At 49.8% G+C, this 20107-nt stretch overlaps 1 protein-coding gene across 1 annotated transcript in view; it reads left to right on the plus strand.

Moving 5' to 3' along the window:
- The first annotated feature begins 634 nt into the window (after positions 1–634).
- FAM222A (family with sequence similarity 222 member A) overlaps positions 635–20107 on the plus strand; it is a 98496-nt gene continuing 79023 nt past the window's right edge. Inside the window, exon 1 of the mRNA XM_063143842.1 lies at positions 635–778. The gene's annotated coding sequence lies outside the window, so the exon portion shown is untranslated. The remainder of the gene's footprint in view (positions 779–20107) is intronic.

The raw sequence follows: 20107 nt of genomic DNA on the forward strand, positions 1-20107 counted from the left end.
GAGCCGGAGCCTGGGTGCTCCGCCGCCTATTGCATCCGTTGCGAGCGCTGCGGCGGGCTGGGCGATGCTCGTTGGCGGCTGAGCCCTCGACGTTGGAGCAGCGGCGGCCCTTCCTGCCCGGCCCCGCGGGGCTCCCCGGGGCGGAGGTGGCGCCCGGCCGCCCCGCTTGAGCTCCGGCTTGTCGGCCTCCCTCTCCCCTCGTCCTCGGGGGGAGGGAGGAAGCAGGCGGCGGCGGAGGGGGGCGCCGTCGTGCCTGCCTGCCTGCCTGCCTGCCGCGGCGGCGGCGGCCCACAAAGGGAGCAGCAGCGGCAGCAGCCCGGCTCGCGTCGCCGCCGCCCGCTCGGTGCCCCCTATGTCTGCGGGGCTGGCCGGGCGCGCGCGGCCCCTGAGCCTGGCGCGCTGCTCGCGGCCCCGGCGACCCCTGCTGCAGAGCGCCGGCCGGGCCGCGCGGCGGACGGGCTGCTGCTGCCGCTGCCGGTGAAGCGGCGGCGGCGGCGGACGCCCATGCCGGGCCGGCTGCGCGCCGGAGCCCGTTCGGCCGCGGCTGCCCCGCCGGAGGGCGCAGGGCGGCGGCTGCTGCTGCTGCTGCGCGCGGGGTCTGGCGGCGGCCGCTCCGTCCGCCCGCCCTCGTCGGCCCCCCGGCCCGGATTTTGGCTTTTCCGCTTGGGATCTTTCCTGCTCGCCGAACCCCTGCCCGGTTCCTTCATGGCTCCAAGGACGAGTCCTGGCGGCGGCGCCCTGGAGAGGATTTAGAGCGGATTAAAGGAGCACCTGGATGGTAAATAGGGGGGGAGCGGTGGGGGGGGGGAGATTTATTTTATTTATTTATTTATTTATTTAAGGATTTTTATGCCGCCATTCAGCCAAAAAAGGCTCTCACGGCGGCTTACAAAAGTATTTCTTGACAGTCCCTGCCCACAGGCTTACAATCTAAAAGACAGGACACAAAAGGAAAGGGGATTGGGAGGGAGGAGGAGGAGGAGGGGGGAAAGGAAAGCAAATTCAGGCACTACAATCTTAGTTGGAAAGTTCAGCAGATTGCACGGCTCGTGGTGGTGGGGGGGGGAAAGAGGAGGGGGAGGGGGCTCTGAACAGGCCTCCCCCAGCACCTCTGGGTCTTGCGTCTTTCTGCCTTTTGCAGGTTCACTTTTTAGACCCGCTTTCTGCCCGGTATCCCCGTCTGGAGCTGGGCTCGTTGGCAGCCAGGCTGTGGGGGGAGGGGAGTGTAACGGGGGGGGCGGAGTAGATCCCTCCCGTTCCCAGAGCCCTGGCGCCAGGAACCCCAACCCAGCCGGGCTGTGGGGCCGGGCAGGACCCCCTGCATCGAGGCTGGCCGTCTCTGGCTCGCTCTCTTGCCTGCTCTGTGTCTCTTCGACGCAAGTGAAAAAATCTCGCAGGAATTTCTGCGCGTTGGTGGCTGCGGTCGGCTTCTCTCCCCGGCGCCCCCCAGGTATGGGTCAAGGGAAGCATCCGGGGGGTTGCCTCTGCTGGTGGTCCTTCTTCCTATGAAGAGTGAGTTGCTCTGGTCTCAGGGTTTGGGGACCGTCTGCTTGACTTGGCCATCTGGAGAGATGTCCCTTTGCCCCCTGTGCAGGAGATGCACCTGCAGCCGGAGGGGTGGCCGGGCAGGTGATATACAACAGGGGGGCAGCGGTAAACCTGGACTTGGGGGTGGAGGCAGACCGCTGCCCGGGAGGTGTGCAGGGTTGTGCCGGAACAGCTGGGCGTTCTGTAAATAGGCTGTTTCGGCCTAGGCTCAGCTGCAGCTCCTTTAATCCTGCCGTTAGAGATGTGTTGGACTGCAACTCCCATCATTCCCAGCTAGCCTGGCCAGTTGTTGGGAATGCTGGTTGTTGTAGTCCAAAATGTCTGGACCCCCCCCCCCCAAAATTGGGGAAGGCTGTATAAAAAGCAATTGATAGATTCATGGTGTGCGTTCCACTGGCAGCTGTCCGCCATGATCATGAAGAGTAAAATCTGGAGAGCCACAAGAGCAGAGGGCTCCCCCCCCCCCAGGGATCTTCTTTATGTCCCCCCTGTTTACTTATCCTACAGTTCAGAGGAATTTCAGTTTGGGGAAAGCGTCTTTGTGTAACTTCTCTGTTTGTGTCCCTGCTGGGCGGAGGCAGGTGCTGTTGTGGCTAAGATGAAGAGCGAACTTCTTTGCAAGGACGCATCTGCTCCACAACCCGTTTTGCAGAATATTTTAGCTGAAATGACTGCAAAAGGCAGGCGCTGTTGGGCTGCATGGGGCTGGCATTGATGGCTTTTGGAGCGAGAGGGGCACAAATGCAGAGGAACGGAGCTGCTCCTTCGCCAATCCCTCCGGGAAAACCTCCCCGTTCTTGTTAGCCAGCTCTGTATTTTCTCTCCCCTATGAAATGGGGGTACCTCCCCCCAAAAAAAGTGTGTTCTGTTTTTCTTTTTAAAAAAGAGAGATCTCGCCCGCAGGGGTGAAGGCTGCGGAAGAGTTAACTTGCAACTGGGTTGTGTGTGTCTCTCTCCCCCACTCTTTAAGCTGATCTCCGTTCCTTTCACATGACCAGGGATGAGCACGCTGCTTTAGTGTCTGTTACAAAGAATCTGTTCAGCCAAAGAGCGTTGTCGTAATCCCGAGGTTGGAGGCATCTGGTGAATTAAGGGAGGAAACTTAGGCAGGAGGTTTTAAAGGGGACGCCGTTGGACAGGTTTGTGGGCATAAATGGCAAGGACTTCCCCTGTTTTGGCATTTCAAGGCCAGCACCCATTGAGTTACGTTGGGTGCCTTGAACTGCTGGTGATGGGAGATATCAGGTTGTTGTTTTTTAATTTCAAATATCCCCAAATGCTCCTCATTGACACCTCTGTCCTGTTGGTTTGCTTCATTGGCCTGTGTCAAAATATTTGGCTTTTCTTGGGTAGTGAGAACGCCCAAAACGCCCTGCTGGATCATACCTCCCCATAGTGGCCAACCGCATGTCCCCATAGGAAGCCCACGAGCGGGACGTGAGTGCAACACCACCCATGTTCCCCAGCATACTGCTTCTGATACTGGAGGGAATATACAGCCATTGTGACTTAATAGCTTTATCCTCCATGAATTTGGTACGTCCTCTTTTAAAGCTGTGCAAGTTGGTAACCATCACGGTGTCTTGTGGCAGCAATCTCATTGTTTCGCTCTGTGTTGTGAGAAGAAGATGCGGCTGTCGGAGTGGTTGTTACGGAACGACGGGGTTTTTTGCCGTCTTGCTGCGTGTGACTTCGTCGTAGGCGGGAGGGGGCCGGTCTAAATTTTGGCACTGTCTTTTGGAAATTAGGGGTGGGGTCAACAGGGAGTCATGCAGGTCTGCGTACTGAGGTTTGGTGGCTCTGGAAAAAGTGGGGTGGGTGTTCTGGGGGGGGGACAGTCTAGGCCACGAGTGGGCACAACTCCAGGTGTTTTGGACTTCAGCTCCCAGAAGCCCCTGCCAGCACGGCCAGTGGCCAGGAATGCTGGGAGCTGAAGTCCAAAACACCTGGACACTTCCTTTTTCCTATGGGTTGGCAATTTGTGGTCCTCCCCAACTCTAGCCAGCATAGCCATTGGTGAGGGAGGATGGTAGTTGTAGTAGCCCTGGACTACTGGACTGGACTGCCACAAATAGCTCACCAAGGGTCTAGGCAGAAGGAGAACGGCTTTTTAAAGAAGTCTCCAAGCGCATTTGTGATTGGGGTTTGTGTGTGTTTGTATTGCACCCACACCCACTGTGAAGGGGGCAGGGCGAGTGTGTTGCTTGCTTCTAGCAGCATGGGGAGCCTATCGCAGAATTTATTTATTTATTTAATTACATTTATATCCCGCCCCACAGCCGAAGCTCTCTGGGCGGTTTACAACAATTAAGAATAAGAACCGGATGGAGCGTGATAATGTGGTCTATAAGTTATCCCTTTGGCCTTTAAGATTGGGTGGCCAAATATCAAAGAAGAAAGGGCTCCTGTGCCTGTAATAGTTGTGTGTCTAGAACAGGGAATTCCAGTAGGGGTAGCATGTCACCGGCTGCATAAACCCTCTCCAAGGTAATTGAATTTTAGCTCACCAGTGTAAGCAGCAGAAGTCCCAGTTGTGTGAAGTGTATAAAATAGTCAAAATGCTGAGTTGTTTTAGCAGCATAGGTTGGGGTGAAAGTATGTAAGTTTTCAGATCTCACACAGTTCTTCATCAGGCAGAATAGAAATCCGGTAACGCTGCAGGCATAGGTGAGAGTGAGCTGGCCTACCAGTGACTGAAAACCTGTTGTCCTTTTCCAGACTGTCTAGGAGGAAGAGTCCTGTGAACCTTTTCAGCGCGCCTAGTTTTACGTCAACCCAAATTGCTCGAGTGACAGATACGAAGTGGGAAGTTGTTTGGGGTGTTGAGCTTGGATGTGGGGCTGCCACAGCCGTGACCCTCTCAGTGGGGTGGCCTTCGGTCGGCAGTGACTGACGCGTGGCCTTACCTGCTTGGGAGGGCTGTGGTGAGGCTAAACCACCATTCAGCACTCTCGAGAGGTATAGCAAACCGTAAAGACGCCCAGGTTTATACGGCAGTTTCTAAGGCAGTCAGGCCCACTGCGCACAGATGGAGTTGTCCGTCATAGAGAACAGATGGGTCCAAAATACCTGTGTGCTGATACAATCGTGGTTTTGGAGTTACTGACGGAGGCGGCGAGGGCAGTGAAACGCTTTCCTTCCCTGATCTTTATATCTTTTAAAAGGCTCCAAGAATTTGGTGTGTTTCTCTCTCTCTCTCTCTCTCCCCCCCTCCGCCCGCATAAAGATCCCTTGCTGGTTTTAACAGGTCGATAAATCTCCATTCCAAGTTCCTCTCAGTTTCACGCTGCAAGGTATTTCCAGCCTAAAGAGGGAGGGACATTAAAAATTTAAGCCTCTAAGCCACCGAATAGTTACCCGGAGCTGCTGCAGGAAGAGAAAAACCTCAAGAAGACGTGATTGGCTGGTTGCTCTGAATAGAAGCCGTGAGACGGCACTTTAATGACTCGTGGCTTTACATCAGGACTCACTCTTCTTAACTTGGGTCCATTTGTAGGGAAAGGCAAAGAGTATCTGCAAAGGAGCTTCCAGTTTAGTGGGGATCAGACATTATTGGGGAGTTTAAGGCACTTGTCATCCACCCTACATGAATCTTGTACCCCTTCTCTCTCCCTGAAGAGGGTAGTTAAGGGAGACAGTGGGTCTGAATTTAGAAGTTCTCCTTGCTCAAGCAGATGGTTTCTGATTGAAACCACTGACTGTCTGCAGCTTACTGTGTTGAGGATCTGCAGTGGTTTACCTGCCTGGCCAGCTGCCCTTCCCAAGCCTCTGAGCAAGCTAATAATCTGGTCTTTTCTCTGTTGCTTTGAAAATACGCTTAAAAGAAACATGCTTATTATTTTTTCCTATTGTTTTGAAAACTTGCTCCTTTTTTCCATACTTCGTACTCATTTTAATAATTGAATGTTGTTATACAATCGCTGCCTTGTTTTGTGGAACACTCTAGTTGGCTTGTATGAGTGTGAGATCGCCTTCAATGTATAGTGGTGCCTTGCAGAGTACAGGAGGGCAGGTCTGTGCCCCAAGAAGCTTACAGTGGAGGAAACAGAAGCAAAGATGTAAATGGGGAAAGAATATACATTTCAGTTAACGTGTACTTGTGCTTAGTTATCCTTGAGAAATAGGGTGTTGTGCCAAAGGATTAGAAGAGGTGTCTTCATTGTCCCATGACTCATACCAGCACTTAGAATCCATTGCATCTCCAGATTTTGAAATATGCTCATTCAACAGATTTACTATGGGTAGGAAAAGAGGTGATTTAGAACAAATATCATCTTTTCTGTTGAGGGATTGTAGCACTTTGGTTGAATGAGCAGCTCCTTGTAAATATTACCCTGGTTCTGTGTGCAGTGATTCCTGGCCATAACTTTGGAGTTTCTGCCTCACTCATGTTGCGGTGAGTGCGTTCAGTCTTGCTCAGTAGTCTGAGGAACACGAGTGACGTCTCAAGATGTATTATTTATTATCTGGATATGTAGGAAAAAACCTTCACGGAGGCTGCGTGGCCCTCCGGATGTTGGACTGCAGCCCCCATAAGCCCCAGCCAGCATGGTCAGTGGTGAGGGATTCTGGGAGCTGGAGGACTTGGGCTGTCCATTCCTGCTCTAAGGCAACGTCATGTGGACGCTAGGATACTTCAGTCCATTTGCAGTTTCTTGCGAAAATATCCTGAATCTGCTTTTTGTTTGTTACTTAAAGTAAGCCAAGTTCATAGAATCATAGAATAGCAGAGTTGGAAGGGGCCTACAAGGCCATCGAGTCCAACCCCCTGCTCAATGCAGGAATCCACCCTAAAGCATCCCTGACAGATGGTTGTCCAGCTGTCTCTGGAAGGCCTCTAATGTGGGAGAGCCCACCACCTCCCTAGGTAACTGGTTCCATTGTCGTACTGCTCTAACAGTCAGGAAGTTTTTCCTGATATCCAGCTGGAATCTGGCTTCCTTTAACTTGAGCCCGTTATTCCGTGTCCTGCACTCTGGGAGGATCGAGAAGAGATCCTGGCCCTCCTCTGTGTGACAACCTTTTAAGTATTTGAAGGGGGCTATCATGTCTCCCCCTCAGTCTCCTCTTCTCCAGGCTAAACATGCCCAGTTCTTTCAGTCTCTCTTCATAGGGCTTTGTTTCCAGACCCCTGATCATCCTGGTTGCCCTCCTCTGAACACGCTCCAGCTTGTCTGCGTCCTTCTTGAATTGTGGAGCCCAGAACTGGACGCAATACTCTAGATGAGGCCTAACCAGGGCCGAATAGAGAGAAACCAGTACCTCCCGTGATTTGGAAGCTAGCAAGTTCCTAGTCCTTGTGAGTGATGAGCTGTGGACTGAAAGCAAAAAGCCTGAATTCAGCTCCTCTCCTTTCCTTTCCGCTCACATGATCCCAGTCAGGGCGTTGTGGATCTTGTCTTTGGAGAAAGGGCTTCTGTGCACGAGCAGAAGACCACCTCGCTACTGAAGAGTGCTCTCTGAACAACGGTCAATTAAAGGGCATCGTCTCATTGGGGCAAAAGGCTGGCTGTGACCCCCTGGAAATCTGTTAAGCTCACTTTGTGAAAGCAGGGAAGTGCCGACCTGTTCTTTCCTGCCTCTAGAAATTACGTGCCGCTGCGGGCAGGCCGTTATGTCAAATATAAATGACAAATTGCACTGAGGACTTTTCATGCGAGCGAAAGCGAGGGAGAGGGAGAGGGGACATTTCTCCTTTCTCTCCTGCCTCGCGCATTCTTCGGAAAAAGCTAATATTCCTGCGAGGTAATTCAATCAAACAGTGATTCCTGTCGGCTAATGCAGCAACGCCGGGAACAGAGAGGCAGGCGCACAAAAGCCTTGCTTTATTACCTCCTGCTTGCCCGGGAATTGCTTTTCTCCCTCGAGTGAGCCGGCTAAAGCTGGCTTTATTATGTTAACCTATTTGCGTGTCAAGAGCTATTGTGCTGCTCGCTATCTCTGTTTTGTTTGCTCGGCGCGCTGCAAAGGGGGAAAAGGCGACGGGAGGAAAAATGGCCGGCCGGTCACTGCCTGGCGCTCCGGGGGCACTGCTCGGTTGCTAAGTGACTTGCATCCCCCTGTAATCGCTTATCTCCCAAGGAGACGTCCTCTATAATTATCAGCCTGCTGACATCTTTCAAAAGCTGCCTACCAATGTCCCTCCCCCCTTCCCCCACCACTAAAAAACAAAAGACCTGATGGAGCAGAGAGGACGGCGGTTCGGCTTTGGTTACTGTCTGCATCAATTTAAAACACGATATAATATATGATATCACCCTGCAGTAGGCAGGTCCCTTATCCTGAGTCAGGCCTGTGGTCTAGCAAGCACAGCGAGGTCTAATCGGTTTTGGAGCAAATCTCTTAACGCTTGGGACAGAAAGAGGGTTCCAGTCTTGCTAACCCAACGCTTCTTTTTCGAATCGGAGATGCCAGGAATTGAACCCGAGAGCTTATGCGTTCCGAGCGTGTGCTCTGAATTAAAGGCCTTCGCTTAAATGCACCCACCCCTGCACTATTTTCAGGGATAAATCTACATTCTAGCTTTTCTCTTATTAATTTCTTTCCTCCGAGAAGCTGAGGGTGTGCGAACGTGGGTTTTTCCTGTTTCACCTTCGCTAGAACCCTGGGAGGCTGCTTAGGCAGAGAGAGGATTTGTGTCCCTTGCAGTTCCGTGAGCTGCAAGGATTCGAACTCGACTCTCCCAAGACCAATGCTCTATCCACTACACCACGCTAACGAAATTTTACATAATGGCTCTGCGAACAAGTAAAAACTGTTCCTCCTCTTCCAACTTGTACCACTTTATGCTTCTGTTGGTCTCTTAAAGCTGCCTTCTAGATGTGTCTGACTGCCACTCAATCCATCCCTGAGGATTGGCTGTGCTGGCTGGGGATTATGGGAGTTTTAGTCCGAGACCTCTGGAGGGTGCCAATGGAATGAGCCAGTGTGGCGTAGTGGCTAAGGTGTCGGACTGGGAGTCGTGAGATCCGGGTTCTAGTCCCCACTCGGCCATGGAAACCCACTGGGTGACTTTGGGCCGGTCACAGACTCTCAGCCCAGCCTACCTCACAGGGTTGTTGTTGTGAGGATAACATGGAGAGGAGGAGGATTATGTACGCCGCCTTGGAGGAAAAAAGGCGGGATATGAATGTAATAAATAAATAAATAAATGAACATGTTGGTCACAGTTAGATCCCCACACACCCCACTTTTAGTGAATGGGGAGAAAACGAAACACAAACCATCTGAGCTATTTGAATCGAAATGACTCCAGCATGGTGAGAATTGTTAATAGAGCAAGAGCTGTTCCGTGGAACCACCAGTTGAGTAAGGAGTCGTCGGCCACTCATAAGAACTTCAGAAGTGCCCTGAGGCTGGATCAGACCAAGGGTCCATCTAGTCCAGCACTCTGTTCACACAGTGGCCAGCCAGCTGTTGGCCAGGGACCCACAAAGCAAGACATGGTGCAACAGCACCCTCCCACCCATGTTCCCCAGCAACTCGGAGTTCCTTTATTCATACCTTCAGGAGGCCGTTGGGTGAAGGTATTGGTGGATTGTAAGACACCCCCCCCCCCTAGAAATTACTATTTATTTAACTAATTTATGAACCACTTACCTTAAAAGACATTTCTAAGCAATGTACAAAACAATACAGTATAATATAATTAAACACTGTCTATTGTTACTGTATGCAGTAGACACAATTACCTTCCTGAAAATGATTGTTGGAACAAGTTTGTCTTCAGTAGGCCCCGAAAGGATTGGTGTCTGTCTAATTTGTAGTGGTGAGGAATTCCAGAGGGTGGGTGCTACGATGCTAAAGGCCCTGTTCTGAGCCGCCAAAATCTTGGATACCAACAGAAAGGGATCTCCTGATGTACAGAGCAGCCGAACAGGCCGTTATAGGGTCAGGTGATCTCTTACATATCCTGGTCCTCAGTTGTGTAGGGCTTTGTTAAAGAATGACCAAAACCTTAAACCTGGTCCAGTAACAGATTTAAGGATGGGAGTCATTAGAAGAGGCTAAGGCACTCTCATGGTATAATTAGAACTCTCTACTGCGACAAAAATAGCCCTTTCATTCATATATATATATATATATATATATATATATATATATATATTCATTAATTGGAGATCTTATCACGTTAATCTCTTTATACAACCACACTAAGTACTGTAACTTAATTGGGATCTGCCTGGCCATAGTGTCGAATTAGTGATGTCCTATTTTGGAAGTGTTGGGAAAGCGTTGAAGTGTTGGGAAAGTACAGGGTGAAGTCAGATCGTACCACGTTTGCCTGTTTTTTTTTAATCTAGAGCGAATGATTCAACAGCAGCTCACACAAAGGCTTGGCAGGACTCTCCAATCCACTGGTGGTTGATTTGTGGGGAGGCACGAGGGCAGTCACTCACACAGAGACATGACAGGCAGCCTCTCTTGGTGGATGAACGTTTGGAGGTCAAAGGTACGGTGACCGTATGGAAAGGAGGACAGGGCTCCTGTATCTTTTACAGCTGTAGAGAAAATGGAATTTCAGCAGGTGTCATTTGTATACATGCAGCACCTGGTGAAATTCCCTCTCCATCCCAACAGTTAAAGCTGCAGGAGCCCTTCCCTCTTTTGTAACCGGTCAAGAGGGCAAGGCTCCTGCAGCTTCAACTGTTGTGACAAAGAGGGAAATTCACCAGGTGCTGCATGTATACCAATGACACCTGCTGAAATTCCCTTTTCTATACAGCTGTTAAAGATGCAGCAGCCCTGTCCTCCTTTCCCTATGGTCACCCTAGTCAAAGGAGCCTTAAGGGTGTAATCCTACAACTCCCAGCTGGGAATTGCAGGACATTTTTCTGCCTAAACATGCATAGGACAGCTCCCTGAATTTCGTGCTGGATGTTTAGGTGGGTCAGCCCCGCCCTTTTAATACATGCTCTCTCGGAGGCTAATCCATTTTAGCACAGGTGAGCATAGAGTTGTGAAATCGTAGCTAATCGCTCCCCGTGCCTGCACCCAAAATAACTAGGCCCTGGGGAGGCACCCTCACAACAGTGACTCATCCAGAAGCACAGAGGGTGTACTCCTTTACATCCTTGTTTATTCTATTCTATTTGCAATATTTATGCGCAGCCGAATAATGCGAGTTCTTTGGGCGGCTTGCAGTAAAAGACCGTGAAAGGTTTACTTCTGCAGTATACCAGGGTAAGAGTGAAGTCGCGTTCCACCTTTTAATGTGGCGGGGAAGGTTTGAGCCACTGTCCTATCGGGACACTAGATGGGATTCCCAGTTCTTTTGATGTGGCCTTAAAACCTGGATCCCCCCCCCCTTTTCTAAGCCTGTTGTCCACCTTCAGCTGCATCTTTCTGCGGTGTCCTATGAGATCCCAGGCCGGGCGGAAGCTGAGCGTGCACTTAAAGAGTGGCGCTGGACTCTTGCCTCATTTAGCAAATAAGCCGACAAGCAAGGTCAGGCCAGGCCCAGCAGAGACAGATTGTGGCGCCCAGGGGGTGGGGTGGGGGAGAGAGCAGCAGCAGGAGCCGAGGATGACCTCTTGGCGCTGAGCTCATCTGGACAAGTCCCCAAATCCTGCCCCTGGGTTGCAAGCTACAGAAGGAGGGCAGGTGTGAATTCTTTTTAAAGACTGGTTGTTCCTGAGAAGTAGACTTTTTTAAAAAATAAATACTGTAGTTTAAAAAGAGGGGCGTGAAAAGAGTTTGGTTGAGGTTTTTTTGGAGGGGAGGGGAGGGAATGCAAGGCCTGAGTGGCTAGTGAGCTCCGAGAGACCTTATCAGAATTTCTTTTGTACCTCTGGAATAGGCACAATCTCTGCATGTTTAGACAGGGGAAAAATCTCTACAACTCCCAGCATTCCCCAGCCAGCATGCGGCCTGCCAGGAGCCGAAGCGCCTGTGCTTCGAAACCTTCCTGGCTTGGTCGGCTGGAGGCGATTCTGACTCGCCCCAGGCGAGCGGATGTTCCTTCTCTCGAGACTGCTTTGGAACTTGGTATCTGTAGAGTGAAGTCTGGCTGCCTGTGCCTTGTCTCTGCTTTGGTTTAAGCCTCATCTCAAAGGGCAGCGAGTCGGAGACTTATGCAATAATAATAATAATAATAATAATAATAATAATAATAATAATAATAATAAACAACTTTATTTCTTACCCGCCTCTCTTAAAACATTCTAAAAAAGCAAAGGTGCCTTCCTGGTCGCCCTCTCTCCCCACCTACCCCGGAACATAAATGCTCTCCTTGCAAACTCAGGCTGCCAAAGGGTCTGGAGTGCAGGCAGCCACCCCAGAGAAAGGAAGAGGCATCTCTGCCCTGGGCCTTCCGTGGCGGATCGGCTGTGCCAGAGACGAACGCCTCAGTGCCGGAAATCATTAATGCAACACCATCCGATCCGGTTCCTCCCTCCCCGCTGTGTCTCAGGGCCGCTTCTTCCTTCCTCTCCCCCCTCCCCTCCCCTCCCCTCCCTCTTTCAGGGTCTCACTGTGGCTTTTTGCTGGAGAGGCGCACAAACGCATCTATTTATGGCTGGCTGTAAACAAGCTTCCAATAAAAACAAGTTAATGACCTGAAACCGACAAGAGCCTGCTGGGAATTTTTTATTGCCCTGGAGACGACTCCTGCCAACAAGGAGACAATATTGCCATTTGAAACACCCCCAGATGCAAGTTGCACCCTGCTCATCCTCCTGGACACTTAGCTGCCCTCCACCCGACTGAGAAGCCAGTGGAGGCAGACAAGGCCTGGAGATCTCAGCGGGGCTGCCTCAGATCCTTTGGCTTTCCTTCTGGAAGATGAACGTTGCCTCCTGTGTGTTTCTGAAGACGTGTTCCTGTTCCATACAACTGAACTGAGAGAACCATGCAGGATTCCCGCTTAGAGCAGGGGGTTGGACTTGATGGCCTTACGGGCCCCTTCCAACCCTGCTATTCTATGAAGAAGAAAAGCGGTGGAAACGGTGTCTACTCGCCTACTATCTCAACAAAACCTTTGGGACCACAGGTTCTGGGTGTGTAGAGAACCATGGACCCCCCCCCCCCCCGGTTTTCTTAATTGCAACTCGTTTTCCCTGCTCCGGTAAAAGCAAATGAACATTTTGGTTCCACCTACTTGTACGGAGCAAGGAAAAGGGGGGTGCAATTGATGAAAAAGCACCAGCACTGTTTTTCCCATAGTTTGGGGTTGGGGAAGGGAAATTAGGTCCTGCTTTAGGGATTTCCGGATTCGTGCGCCCCTGGCCTGTGTTGGATTGAGACATCTTTGGGGTCTTTGGTTTAGAGCCACGTGGATTATTTGTGCTTCATGGTGGCAGAGAAGGTGAAAAAAATGGGTTGGGTTTTGAATAAGGCTGGATGCACTTAAAGCCATGGTCTCCTGGTCTTCTTTGTCTACTTTTTAGTTTTTAGAAAAGGGGGAATGGGAGAAGGCTTCTGGGGTCGAGACATGATAGGGAGACCCGTAAAGCTATGGTTGGAGCAGGAAAGAGCATAGAAGGAGCACCCCTTTCTGATCTCCCTCGGAGTTTCTTGAGTGGCCTAGAGGGACCTTCGTGATACATCAGAGGCTGCTCTAACATTGTCAGACCGCGTGTTTGGGGCCTTGGGTGGAATTTTATGGATCCCTTTGCAGGATCTGGAACTCGCTGCACCATGAGAACGCAAGCCAAAGAAAGCCAATGTGGCGTAGTGGCTAGAGTGTTGGGCTGAGAGTCGGGAGATCTGGGTTCTAGTCCCACTGGGTGACTTTGGGCCAGTCACACACTCACAGCCTACCTCGCAGGGTGGTTGTTGTGAGGATGAAATGGAGAGGAGGATTATGTATGCTGCCTTGGGTTCCTTGGAAGGGAAAAAAGGCGGGATATAAATGAAATAAATAATAATAATGTTTGTGGTGTTGTGCATGCAGCGGTTGGGGGATGTGTCCGCCTCTTCTGCAGAATCACTTCATCTGCACTTCCAGTGTGTGGCTGTGAGATTTGAGAGGCAGGCCGGTGCAGTGGCCAGCCCAGCCATTTCCAAGCCTGGTTTGTGATGGGAATTGTAGTCCGACACATTTGGAGGGTGTCATGTTGGAGAAATCTGGGTTAGAGTGTATGTCTTAGTCCGGGTTCATGTCCCTGCTTTGCCGAAAAGCAGAAAGTTTTCCATAACCAAATTTTTTCCAGTGCTTTATTTTTCCGTGGAATTTTTTTCCATAAAGTTCATTGGTAACAAATGTATGGATGCCAATTGCAAATGTAATATTAGGGATCCTGGTCAGTTTCAGAATTTTAATGAATGTTTGTAGGTGATTATCCTTAGCAAATGTTTGAGAGAATACATATATTTCATCGAAAAACATAAACGTCTCGGTGTGAAATGGAACTCATAACAGGGGTCCCAAAACTGAAGGTACCCCAAAAACCTCAGTGGAAGAGAACTGTACTTTTAAGTAGAAAAATCTCTACGTTTACATCATATTAAGCGTGCTTTAGTTTTTATCCATGTCAGGTCAAATGCTGGCACATTGAGACAAAACATTAACAAGAGTACTTCCTTTTAGTTTTTTAGTAATTAAACATGCGAACTGCAACCGCTCTCTGGGGCACGAGAAAATTTCCCAGCGCAAAGTGAATTTCTTCCCCGAGGCAAATTAGCATTGGAAAAATGTAAACGTTCTCCGGAAAACCCACATCATTACCCCAAAACTTGCTTGATGACATTGGAAGGTGGGTTTTTTTGGTTTTGTTTTTTGATGTGCCAGATGTTTGAAAACGGGATAGGGTTGCACGCATCGCCAGCCACATCAGATGAGGTGGAACCTGCTCAATTGGGTGGGTCCCTGTTGTGGGTTGATGTGAAACATTTCTAAGAGGGTTCCCCTTTGTGGGTGGAAGTGGAAAAGACCTTTCTTTTTGCTGAGTTTTTTTTTTAAATAAAGCCTTTTGTTTTAACCATGTGGCTTCTGTAGGCCATTTTTAAAAGAAGAAGAATGCCCCCTTGGGCGAGAAGCAAAGCTGCCTTTGTTGTTGATAACCAAACACTAATAAAGCTTTAATACTTTGCAGTGCAGGGGCTTTAACTGTCTCTCACATCCAGGCTCTTTTTTCTCCCTGGCCTGCAGCTCTCTTAGAATACGTGCGCGTTGCATGAAACCGAGACACTCTCAGAAAGAGTGCAGCGTTGGCCTCTGTCAGGCAACTCTCAACCCAGCGCCGTCCTTTTGCTGGTCAACTGGATCAGTTGCCCCCTTGCCCCTCGTTCTAAGTCTGCCTTCTCAAACGCGCAAGTGAAATCGTGTTTCTAGACCTCGTGGGATGGAAGATGACACATGTGGTAGGAGTTAGGCCATTTATGGTATTTATATACCAGTCCCCATTCAAAATTTCGGAGCAGTGTACAAGATAAAATAAAAACAGAATAAAACGCTGTAAAATAGATTTTAAAACAAAACAAAACGTACAGTAAACCATGGTCATTAAAGAAAGGCTTCCTGGAATAATGACGTTTTCAGGAGGCGCCGAAAGGAATACAAAGTTGGTGCTTGTCTGACTTCCAGAGGCAGGGAGTTCCACAGGAGGGGGGCCGCCACGCTGAAGGCTCTTCCCCTGAAGGACTCCAATCGGAGGATGGGTCTATGTGGAACCACCAGGAGCAGGCCCTCGGATGACCTCAGTGACCGGGCAGGTTGGTAGGGGAGAAGGCGCTCTCTCAGGTATCCTGGTCCCAAGTTGTTTAGGGCTTTGTACACAAGTATAAGAACCTTAAACCTGGCCTGGTAGTGAATAGGCAGCCAGGGAAGTTCCCTCAGTAGAGGAGTTCCATGCTGGAAAGGGCCCAGAAGGTGGTGTACGACAATGGAACCAGTTACCTAGGGAGGCTGTGGGCTCTCCCACCCTAGAGGCATTCAAGAGGCAGCTGGACAACCACCTGTCAGGGATGCTTTAGGGTAGAGCCTACAAGGCCATCGAGTCCAACCCCCTGCTCAACGCAGGAATCCACCCTAAAGCATCCCTGACAGATGGTTGTCCAGCTGCCTCTTGAAGGCCTCTAGTGTGGGAGAGCCCGCAACCTCCCCAGGTAACTGATTCCATTGTCGTACTGCTCTAACAGTCAGGAAGTTTTTCCTGATGTCCAGCTGGAGTCTGGCTTCCTGTAACTTGAGCCCGTTATTCCGTGTCCTGCACTCTGGGAGGATGAGGTCTATGGCTGGGCAGGTTGGTAAGGGAAAAGGTGCCCTTGGGAGAAGGTGTCATGCCTGTGTTTGTAGTCTTCTATTCCTTGTGTTTGGCCCACAACAGGCACTAGGGCTGTAGCTAGACCTAAGGTTTATCCCAGGATTGTCCTGAGGTCAAACCTGTTCATCTAAGTGCCACACAGGGCATCCAGTGCTCAGGCAGGGACGAACCCGGGATGATCCTGGGATAAACCTTAGGTCTAGCTACGGCCTAAGTTGCGTCTCTGAGTAAAACGTCTGGGTGGCCTGCAAAAGGTTAGACTTTGCTGAACAACACTGAGAAGGTGATGACTGTTGTAAAGTAGAATTATTTGCCGTGGTTGAAGCGAAGATCCGATCTCACATGGTGAATAAACGGACTAACGGACTGCAGAAGTAATGGCTCGCTATTGGTAGTTTTTGATGGTAACCGGTTGGATATCTCGGATATATTGTCAAGCCAAGTCTGTGTTTTGGCTTTGGTCTGAGATTCGTCATGGTCAGCATGGATGGAGGGGTCGGCCGCCTTCCTAAACTCTGAAAGGATCCTTTCGGATTGTGCTCTTGATGTGCTGGGTTGCTCCCAAGCCCTACGATCCAGAGATTCGACGCGGCGGATCACTTTCCGTAGCTCCAGTTGCACGGGGCGCGTGTGTTGGGGGGGAAGGATATGAAAGATTGAGGCTAGCGACCATTTTTCTAACTCAATAACAGGCAAGACAAGCTGGAGTCTGCAGTCCGGAGATATAATTAGTTTGCAGCCGCTGCGCTTCCTTGATTTAGCTTTTTACTGCTGAACAAGACAGGGCTGTTATACCCAATTAGCAGGAACGTCCCGGCCGGCAGGGCCTCGATGGGCCAGATATAAAAGCTGCGTTTCTGTGGAGAGGAGGAATACGGGGGTGTACTTGGGTGCGAGAGAGAATTGTTGGGGGTCCCGGCATTGTAGAGATTTGAAGCCCGCTGCAAGCAAGATCGATTTGTTAATTGGAAACGATAGAAATAACAACAACAATAATAATAAATTATTTCTTACCCGCCTCTCCGTTTTGACCGAGGCAGGGAACAACAGTAAATATAAAATACTGAAGTAGAACACCTGAGAACTACCAACTCAATCACAGCTTTTAAAACACAGCTAAAAACTTTTCTTTTCCCTATAGCTTTTAAGCTTTGAGTTTGTTCTGACTCTATACTGTTAGCCTCACCCTTCCCGGTGCCTGTTTACACTTCCCTGTGCCTGTTTGCATTCTCTTTCCCTCCTTATTGTTTACTACAACTTTATTAGATTGTAAGCCTATGCGGCAGGGTCTTGCTATTTACTGTGTTATCTGTACAGCACCATGCACATCAATGGTGCTATATAAATAATAATAATAATAATAATAATAATAATAATAATAATAAAAAAACATAGTATACATTGCTAAAACATCCTAAAAACATTCTAAAAACATCTTAAAGGCTTGTGAGTCCTTGTGATGAGTGGCATCATCACAGGTCCAGGGTTTTGCTTCTCCCACTGGCTCGCCGGAGGCCTTTGGGAAATCCGCAAGCAGGGATGGAGACGACCGTTGGGTGGGACTCCCAAGGCGTCGGCCTGCCTTCCTCCGAACAGAGATGACCCGTCTGGTTACCCAGGGCAATGGCTGTTGCTGTGTCTCCGCCCTCCCCCCATGGTTTTGCCTGTTGCCCTCCAAAAAAGCCCCACCACAGCTAGTGGACGTTACCATCTTTCAGAATAGTCAATTCCCTGAGCTAATTATTGGCTGCATTTGTAATATGAGTGCATACATGGAAATGTGCAGCATTGACCCTTGAGATCAATGGGCATTATTATTATTATTATTGTTGTTGTTGTTGTTGCATTTTTATCCTGCTCCTCAGCCAGAATGGATGACGTGCAGTCAGTAAAACAAGGCAGCCCCTGTCTGCAGGCTTCAATCTAAAAAAAGGTGCAGCACACAAGGAAAAAGGGATGGCTAAGGAAGAGGAAAAAATGACCGTCTTTCAGCAGGGATGATGGAAGGGTTCTCCTTCAGCTAAGTCCTCCAACTTCTGGCAGTTGTGTGTTTGGGGCATCTGGGGTTTGACAATACACAAGCTTGGCCTTGTTTGGAATGAGAAGAGTACCTTCACCGGGGTGACCAGCCGTGACTGCATTTTGTTTTCGGACAGCATTTTCTTCCTCCCGCGCCAAGCCCTCCTTCTTGAAACGTTGGCCCCGCTCCCCACGGGCTCTGGGGGGAGACCCTTTCCCTCTGCTCATTGAGGGTGGGCCGCATCTGCCGGTCCTTCGATCGGTCCTCAGCTACTCCTTGAGCCGTCCTCTTTCGGGACTCGTTTGCCTCGTCTGCGTCTCCACCGAGCAATCTAATTTTGGATAACTGACAAATCAAGTCATGCAAAGTGGGACTTTGATTGCAGACTCTTTTTATGGGTTGTGCTCACATCTGTGCCGCCATATGCAAAAGGATTGTGGAGGGATCTTTATTTCCCCCCCCCAACAAATCAACTTGGAAAGATGTGCTTCTGCACCCCACCCCAACCCTGGTTTGTTTCTTTTCATCCCAACAAGCCCTGGATCTTGGGGTTCAAAGTAGACCCCCTCTTTTAGATGGGTTAGTTGGCATCTCACAGCAAGATCTTGCCATTCAGCGAAAAATAAAGCCCTCACCTCTGATCCTGCACTCCCGTTCCTCCAAGCCAGCCCCGTTGAACATCGTGGGACATACTTTCGAGTGAGCGTTCATTGGGATGGGCTCTTCCTTGCGCATGTGTGCATTAAGTGCAGGGGGGCGGGAGGCCGTGGCTGGGGGGCCACGTGGCAGTGACATGCAGGAGTTCCCAGTTTTTCATCCACAGCATTGCAGCGCCTCACTCCCTGTGTGAGGCAGCTGCGCGCTTTCTCTGCGCATGGCACATGGTGGGCTTGCAGGGCGTGCAGGGCGGCCTTCTTCAGGACTGTCAGGACTCCCCTCGTCCAGCACTCAGTTACAGCGCAGGTTGATTTGGGGGTTCTGAGTGGTGTGGATGCACCCAGCAAAAGATACCAAAGTAGTTTAGAACGAAAGATTTTGCACAGATTCTCCTCTGTTTGTTCGTCCCGAACTTGCTGCACATCTATGGTTTTTTATTGGGTGATTTGCATTCTAGCATTTTGGGAGGGTGAAAAAAAATCCCTCTGTCCCCCTTCCTGTTTAAAAGCACCCCTAGGGTGGGTGAATTTTGCTTTTATTTTGATTTGGATTAGGATGTGTGTGAGTGTTTCTAATCTAGGCCTGCCTCTCTCCCCCATCCTAAAGGAAGATCTCTGAGCTTCTGACCTCAACTCTCCTCCAGTTATCAGCCCCGGGTATCCATGCCGTCTGATAGGGGTTCATCTCCCACAATCTGTCTGCTCGGCCGTTGATGGTTCTGTGTAAATCCAAGCCATGCAATATTACGTTAGGGTGCTCTTGGGTTGAGTGTGTCTGTTTGCGCGCATCAATGCCCCTTCCTTCTCTTCTTGGCCAAGGAGCATAAATAAAACTAAATTGTCTTTCCCCAAACTGGGGCTCTCCAGATGTGTGGACTACAACTCCCCAAACAAAAAAGAAAAGACAAAGTCCCCAATAACGCCATCAATATAAACACCCCTAGTCTAAGAGACCTACGAAGGAGCACTAGGCCAAATGAGTTGCCAAATTTAGAATTGCTCACAAGTGCAATTGTGCCAGTTGGTTTACATATGTCCACAACCTATCAAAACAACCGGCCCATTTAGCTACAACTTTGAGAGTTTTGCCTAATCTCTTGTGCAACAGCCATAACAGCTACGTCTACGGAACTCTGTTGTACCTCCGTTTCTTCCTCAGGCCTTGCTATAGCTCTCACGAGTTTAATAACATTTTACAACAACCGACAACGTTGCAGAAAACAACACTTGCACAGGTGAACCAATTGGCACAGTTGTACTTGTGAGTGTTTCCATTATAAATTTGGCAACTCATTGGCCTTGTGCTATTCTACAGGACCACAAACTCCCAGCAGCTGTACTGGCTGGGGGTGGGTGGGGGGATGCTGGGAGTTGTGATCCCAACATTTCCGGAGGACCTCAGGTTGGGGAGGCTGAATTAGTCTAAAACAGGCGTGCGTATTTTTCACTGACCTTCTGCCAGCTCCATCCTGCGTCGTCCCGTCTCGAGAGCCGCTCAAAAGCACTGAACCTCATCCTGTTCTGGTACTGAAATTTGTTGCCGCAGTAAAGCCGAGAGGTTGTTAAAAGGGATGTCGAAGATATAAACTGCCTACTAAAGTTCTCTGTCGATGCCTTGGTTTGTGTGAATCTCGGTTTAATTGCCTCTTCGCTGGATTTATGCAGGTTATTCACTCACT

The sequence above is a fragment of the Elgaria multicarinata genome, chromosome 18 (genome assembly GCF_023053635.1).
Source record: "Elgaria multicarinata webbii isolate HBS135686 ecotype San Diego chromosome 18, rElgMul1.1.pri, whole genome shotgun sequence".
Taxonomy (NCBI): Eukaryota; Metazoa; Chordata; class Lepidosauria; order Squamata; family Anguidae; genus Elgaria; species Elgaria multicarinata.